The sequence below is a fragment of the Camelus bactrianus genome, chromosome 3, assembly GCF_048773025.1.
Source record: "Camelus bactrianus isolate YW-2024 breed Bactrian camel chromosome 3, ASM4877302v1, whole genome shotgun sequence".
Lineage (NCBI taxonomy): Eukaryota > Metazoa > Chordata > Mammalia > Artiodactyla > Camelidae > Camelus > Camelus bactrianus.
The window spans coordinates 25,027,075-25,035,012 of NC_133541.1; the positions used below are offsets into that span (position 1 = coordinate 25,027,075).

Consider the following 7,938-nt stretch of genomic DNA (forward strand, 5'->3'; position numbering starts at 1 on the left):
GTTTGGCTGGGTTTGTCTACAGTGGACACAGCTCCTATCCTGTGGCTCTCTTCTAGAACCACAGCTATTTTCTTAGAGGCAAAACTGCTCCCTTCACTTCCCATTCAGTTTTAGGGGTACCAACCCCTCTCCATTGTTGCTAGCCCCAAGGATGCTTCATTAGCCCTTGTTACTTTCCCTTAAAATTATTTACACTCATGTAAATAGTTCCTCAATTGCTCCATTTGAGACACTAATGTATTTCCTACAGGGATTCAGACTGACATAACTTGATAAAGTTTCCATGATGCTTTGGGTCACTGAATAAATATAAGATGCCATTTCATGCATACATTTATACATTCATTCCACAAATATTCATTGAGCACCAGTAGTGTGCCAGGTACTGGGTTTACAATAGTGACCAATGTAGCCACTGCTCTCCTACAGCATAAAATATAGTATGGTAGATAAATTAAACAGATAATCACACAAACTAGTGGAAAACTATGATTGTGCCATGTGCTTTGAAGGAGAGGTGCATGGTCTGATGAGGACAAACAATAGGGGTCAAACCAGTCAGGGATATCAGAAAAGGCTTGCATGCAAAAGGAGAACTTGAATAAATACCCTCAAGACAAGTAGGTGTTTACTGGGCCTAGAAGGAAAGAAAGATCATTCCTGGCATAAGCTAATGGCTAATAAAGTCCAGTGTGGCCAGGATGGAGAAAGCAGGAGGGTGCTTGAGGAAAGGTGAAGCTGAACAGGCTTTGTAGCAATACTGAAAATTTGTCTCTATCATCCAGTTACAGGGTGGAGATTGGAATGGAAGGCTAGAGAGGACTGAGCATTGACTAGGTGAGAGTCTGTTACAGCAATGGACAAGGTCTGCCCCTCCGTGGGAGATTTCAGTGCTTGGTTCCTTATATATGTTAATACAACTGTTTGAGTGTAATGACTCCTTAAAAAACAGAAAAATACTGCCTTCTCATGGTGGGATGGGAGTCATGAAACATTGTTCTGGGTCTCAGAAAAAGGATGAAACTCAGTAATACAGCCTAAACACAGGCTCAGGATATAAAAACTGTTCTCATATTGACTTCCTGTCTTTCCCTCTAACAATTCCCACTGTTTAGAAATTCCACAAGAGGGAGAAACAGGAGAGAGCTGAGAGATCTAGGGAGACCTGGGTTCCCTTCGTGGCTCTTCCACTAACTGTGCAGACTATGAAATTAATTTCTCCAATCTTTACATTCCTCTTCTGAAAAATGAGAATAGTAAGGGTTGTTATAAGGATTAAACTGGGTAACATACGTGTATAAGTATGCCATAAAACTTATTATAGACTATATTAGGAGGTCTTTGGCATGGCAGATTTCCAGGTTGATTGACAAAACTTAATAAATTTCCTTCTAACTTTCTCTTCTGTCTCCTTTAATGTGTTAATTCTATCCTGAGCTGGCTCCTCTCATGATCACAAGTTATAAGTATCATATTTAAAGAAAGAAACATCTACAGGTAGAAATGAGTATCTTTTTCACTATCACCTACTTAAATGTGAGGAACTTTTATGAAACAGCAACAGTTAACATCTCATTAACTAGATCTAGAGTAAAGATACACAAGGGCAGGAATTTTTGTCTGTTTTGCTTACTGATGTATCTCTAACATCCAAAATAGTGGTTAGGACTCAATAACTATTTGTTGTTTAAAGGGACTGAATGTCTAACCCTAATCCAACCAATTGTAAGCAAAGTGGTTTGGGCACTATTCTGTAAAAGAAAAAATAATGACAATTTTAGGCTTTATGGGACACATACAATCTCTGTCGCATACTCTTCTTTCAATCCTATAAATATGTAAAAAATATTCTGAGCTCATGGGTCTTCCAAAAACAGGCCTGGAGCTGGCTGGCTTGCAGGCTAGGCTTGTTGATCCTGGCTCATCATGTCGGGTAAAACGGCTGGAGTCAAGCACCACGATCAGTAGCACATGTACAGCGCTCAGCAGGGTCCTCAACGTGTAAAAAGCACTCAATAAATATTTCTTGCCTTTGTTGTTTTGATGATGCCATCATTTTCCTTATTCTTGTTATTCTGGGATAGCTGGAGTCCAGAGACCCCTGCTCTGTGACAAATCTGTCATAGGGACTTGAATGCCTTTAACTCTGGACTAAAGCAGCATCTAGGGTAGGAACCATGTGAGCCACTGCACAGAAAGATGTACTACACGGGAATAAGTAAAGACACATAAAACAATAAGCTAAGGGTCAAAAACCAAGGTTCACCAAATTAGTAGAGGATGTGGTATGTATGGTATGGTGGAAGAAATGAGTTCTATTCTCAATATTTTAAAATATTCAAAGTTAAAAATGTAAAATAAGTTCCTTTACCATCTCAGAGTCTTGCATAGACTAATAAGCAGCAAGTTCCATGCAAGGTAAAATCCTATATACAATAGAACTTTTTTTCTTAGAGGTCATTGCTATGACATTTTAAAAAACATTGCCTTTGAGGTTTATAGCTGACCTGTCATCTTCATTGTTTTATATGATCTGATCTTCAACAGCAGCCCACTGAAGTTGGGAAGAATGTTATCATTATTAGCCCTAATCATTGTTGACATTAAAAACATTTAACAACCAATGTGGTTTGCAACCCACCATAGCCTCCTAAAATGGAGTAAATCCTTAATGCCCCTGGTTGAGCCCCACATGAACTCCTTTGCTGCTGAATCACAGGATGATGGGGGAGGCATTTTAAAGGAGGGGATCAGATGGAGTGGCTACTCATCAAATAGCACAGAAGGGTTTCACTATTTTAATAAGCAGTATGGCTGTACCAGTGTGTACCAGGTGACTATCACCCCTGCCTACTTTTGCCAAACTGAAAAAAGGAAAAGAAAAATGAAGTGGCTTTTCTAGGACTCTAAACCAGTAACTGGCGGAGCTTGGATTCAAAGTTAGTCTTCAAGGATTTAAATCCTCTGCTGTTTTCTCTTTGCCACCCACTTTCTTTACTTGTGTGTCCTTTTTCACACCCTATGGACTACCCAGTCACTGACTCAGGCCAGGAGAAAAAAATACCAAATTTGGAAACAGAAGATTTATGTTCAAGTCCTACTCCTGCTATTTATTAACTGTGAGACCTTGGGCAATTCACCTTCCTACAAGACTGTTTCTTCACTGAGAAAATCATATTAATCATGTCTGCACAGCAGGGCAGCTGAAGAAAAGCTCTGTAAAACACTAAGTGCTATTCAGACATTAGCCATTCACACAATGTGCAGATTGGCAGTTTTCACCTTAAAAATCAGAAGGTTGGAACTGGAATTCTTCCAGATGAGAAAACTCAGACTTCTGAGAGATTAAATTACTTGCCCAAGGTCACATAGCTAGTGATGACAGAGCCAGGGCTGATTTCAAAGCTCCCGAATTTCAATTCAGGGCTTTCAGCTGGGCAGTATTCAGACTAACAATCACAGGCTGCCTACAAAGATGGAAATGTGAATGATCTTAACTTACAGTCTCAGCACTGCTGGCAGGCCTTTGTCATCAGCTCCTTCCAAGTCCGCAGGAAGAAGGTCTGCTTCTGGCCCAGTATACATCTTCTGCAGTTCAGAGTACACCTAGCCAATCACTAGGTCACTCCAGCAGCTCCAGGACTGGAAGTCACTTCTGCAGCTCTGGGCCTGGAATAGCAGACACTGTTGTTAATAACACTATCTCTGCTACAGACACAGCAAGCAGAAGATAGCACGGATGGGGACGGTGCCTGTCCTGCCAGAGTCTGACTTCAAGGCCTCATCTACCATAGGCCAAAGGGGCCATGTCTGCTGGTGTGGCAACTGAGAAGGAAGAGTTATTCTCAGCCTGGGAAGATTTAGCCTAGGTTGCCTCAGATAGACAACTCTCACTGAAAAGCAGCAGAAAGTTAAATGATACACCTACTCCCCATTCCCAAAACTCCAGGTAAGTTGAGTAAAGCAATGTGCTTTTGCAATATAAACCTATTTGGGAGTCAGATAGTTTTTGAATTCACAAACCAAGTCTTCCACTTACTAGCTCTGGTAGTTATTTGCACCTCTCCCAAAATGTCTCACTCCATCTTCCAGGCACATGATAGGGCTACATTTCCTAGCTTGCCTGTAGTTGGCTAGAGTCATGTGACTAATCCTGACCAATGTATTTTGAGAAAAAGGGATGTATGGCACTCACTACTGGTGTGACACTGCAGAAATGTCTTTTCTCTTGTGATGGTTGCTTCTCTGTGGCCTGAATCCCTAAGGAAAAGGAGCAGCGCCCTTCTGCTGACTCAGTATGAACATGTGAGACAAGCAAAAAATAAACCCTTGTATTTTAAGTCACTGAGATATAAAGGCTGTTTATTATCACAGCATAATGTAGCCTATACTATAGGTTGATATGTTAGCTGTAAGATATTTAGTAACTTACTCAGCCACTCTGAGCATAAGTTTCTGGTGTTTAAAATAAAAATACACACCTTTTCAGGATTGGGAGGATTACTGATAGTTTATGTAAGCTCCTAGCTCACAGCTCCTAGCATATATTTGGTCTTCAAGCAATGTTAGCTATTTCTATCATCAAAACAGTCAGGGAGAAAAGCCAGCTGGAATCAAGGCATCCTTAGGCAAACACACAGTTCACAGGCTCTACTCAGCCAGCCTCCTAGACATAGAGCTTCGGCAGACGGGTCAGCCAGCCAGAGGAAGGTCCCTAAATGCCTCAGTCACTCATTCATTCCTTTGTTTTATAAATCTATAGTGAGTACCTACAATGTGATGGTCGCTGTCTGGAAATATAATAGAAAACAAAGTCCCAGCCCTCATGGACTTTACCTATATCATCTAACACATTTGAATGGTTAGTTATCATTCAGGTTACCTAACTGTATCCTCAGAAAGAATAAGGAACCTGGAATTTGATCCTTTGCATTTTAGGGATTTTTAATTCTTTAGAAATATTTTCACATATATTAACAGATTTAATCTTCACTATACTCTTACAAATAGGGGAGGAAGTTATTATTATATATATTCATAGGTGGGAAAACTAATATTGGAAAAAGTTACAGTTTTGTTTTTATTAGCATTCAGCTACTCAGATGCCCTGACAGATCTAGAATCTGCACTCTAAGATTCCTCGTAGCATCACCTTTTTTTCTTTTTAATCCCAGATTGACAACAAAAACTTGAATCACTATTTTGTCCAGAGATATTCCTGGATGAGACATATTAAAGTGCTGTAGGTGAAATACAAGAATGGAGTTGTTCTATGACTATAATAATAATAAGCCATCACAAATAGGACACTAAACTGTCCTATACTAAATTCTGCCTACCAATGCATCAAACTTCAGGAATTTCCTATTTCACAACTCCATGTGTGGACAAAGACTAAGCACAAATCTAATGTAGGCATTTTTATCACATTTGTGCAGTATGTAATAAGAAAAGACCAATGCAAATAGGGTCTGGCTTCCCATATCTTTTATTGGAGTAAATGTTCTAGACATCTAAGTCACCCCTAGTCCCTCACTAACAGCTCAGTTATTTCATTCTAAACCCATGCCTTGAAAATTCAACATACCAAGGAGCAGTTCAAATGTCATCTCTTTTATGAAATCTTCCTTGATTGCTCTACCAAAAGTGATCTCCTACTATCCTTTGTTTATATCTTAATCTGGCACCTACTGTACCGTGATGTCATATTCAGAGGGCAGTGAACAGCCAGCTTAGGCTACTATTCCACACAGGGAAGAGATGGAAAATAAAATACAAAATATAGACGAAGCAAATTATGGAAGCCATTGAATGTCAGACTAAAAAGTTAGATTTTCCTCGATAGGCAACAGTAGCTGCTGGGAAACTTACAGTATTTACAAAATAAAAATATAATCATATAAATCACTTGTGCTACTAAAGGAAAGGGAGAAAATAGATTAGAAATCAGAATTTGGATAATGTGAAATGATAATCTAAACAGTTATTTTTGTCTTGAAGATGTTTTTAGATTTACATTTAACTAGTTAGATTTGTTTCAACTACAATAAACAAGTTCTAGCTGAACACCTGAATTCTAGCACGAGAAATTGTCTCTATAGTACCATCTCGCAGAGAAATTCTTTCTGGTATTCTAGATCACTACTTTCATGGAAAACTGCCTTCACTTTCCTAGCAGACCAGAGAACTCTGAAATATAAGTACTCTTTTTACAAAGTAAAAATTTAAATTAACCAAATATTGATTGGCTTTGGAAAGTAAATTTGTGTTAACACAGATACCATTAAAATCACCAAGAAACCCTGGGTTTCTTCAGTTGGTAAACCCATCATTCACGGCAACCAACACTTTATACCTTTACCTAACTGGTGTGTGAAATTATGAGGTGTTTTCACTTCTGGGTGTGTGAGACGCACAGACTGCTCCGCGTAAGCTGAACCGTTAAGTGGTCAGGCACAGCCTTCCAGCGTCTCGGAAACGGAATCCTCAGCACTCCTTTCCACCAGCACTGACTCCAGCTCACCTACTGGGCTTGGCTGGAACTGCTTCACGTCCGGTCGCTCTGGAAACCTGTCCTGACAACAGCTGTTGCCCTAAACCAACTCGCTGCCGCTAATGTGGCCAAATCTGCGAAGCTGAACCTTTCTGACAGCGATCGCCATTTTCTCCACCCCCTCCCCCGCCTCCGCGCTTGTGACAAAAGCCACTTCCGGTTCGAGGAGCCCGGCAGAAGTCTCTCTGGCTCAGTCTTCCAGCGCCCCTCTATGGTACATCCACTGTACTGCATGTATATGTGCTACTAATTTCCCCTTCGCCGATCCTGGTTCCTCCCAACTACTCTTAGTTATTTACTGTAAGCAAAGCACCAGCCTTAGCCAAACTCCATTTTGCACGTTCCCTATAATAGTGATCTTCAAACTTTTTGGATTATTTACTCCCCAAAAGGCTGAAAGCTATATACCCCTTTTACACATTTTTTAATTGTCCTTTAAATTTTTTCATCATAAATTTAAATAATTGCAATGGGTGATATTTTCAGTGTACTATAAATAATAACATTTAAAAATAAAACTATTGCATCTCTTTGTAAATTTGTCCAATGAAATCTAAATGCAACAGTGACTTGATACCCATCCATTTAAACAGTAAATGAACACTTTCTTAACATGTGTTTACATTGTCGCTTTTTTTGTCATCAAAGGGAATGTCCCCATAGAATTCATCCAAATGAACTAAATTGCTATGCTTTGTTGATCACCTTATCATACTATTCTCAAACAAAAACATGTATGTTATTTGAAATATGTATTTGCTTTCAATTTCCTGTATCCATAATTCTCTTATGTTTATAATTTCTTCTAGATTGAGTTAGCTATTAAAATTTTTAGTAGTACAGAACTGTTCTAAACATATTACAAAGTTTGGTAAATAATGATTTAACATAAAAACTACAATTTTACTGGACACATATAATAATATATATACAGATTACTATATGTTACATATTTTACAAAATAACTCATAGGAAATGTAGGGCTGAAGTTTCAGTAGGAAGACCATCAGAGCTATGACGGTCTTTTGCGAGATGCAGAGGCAGCAGGGACCTTCGTGCTTTCTACAGAAGCTCTTCAGTACTTATAGGAGAAAGACCTGACTCTTCAGCCAGGGATTTGAAAACCTCCCAGATGGGGCCTAAGCTTCCCTCTCTAGATTTCCCTTTCACAATTTCCTTTACAAAAATGCTCTCCTCTGCCAGCATGCTTTATTTTTTCTAATTTCTGATTTTTGTCTTTTATGAGATACCCTCTCCCCAGGTAACACAGTATATAGTAAAGTTTGGAAATGGTGGAAGATGTGCCTTTCTTTTTCTAAGTGGTGGAAAGATGATTTTAAAAGGAAAGTTGGGGAAAAAGAACTAGAATAACATTCACCTCAGAC

The 7,938-nt window shown here is 39.2% G+C and overlaps 1 long non-coding RNA gene across 4 annotated transcripts in view; it reads right to left on the reverse strand.

Moving 5' to 3' along the window:
• Window positions 1-6,675, reverse strand: part of LOC123617009 (uncharacterized) — a 430,324-nt gene extending 423,649 nt beyond the window's left edge. For 3 of the 4 annotated variants that reach the window (XR_006725101.2, XR_012503733.1, XR_012503732.1), the window contains exons 1-2: window positions 6,362-6,675; window positions 3,503-3,669 (exon numbers count right to left, since the gene is read on the reverse strand). This is a non-coding gene — a long non-coding RNA (uncharacterized LOC123617009). The remainder of the gene's footprint in view (window positions 1-3,502; window positions 3,670-6,361) is intronic. The other variant, XR_012503734.1, reaches the window with a different exon arrangement.
• Between the last annotated feature and the right edge of the window lie 1,263 nt (window positions 6,676-7,938).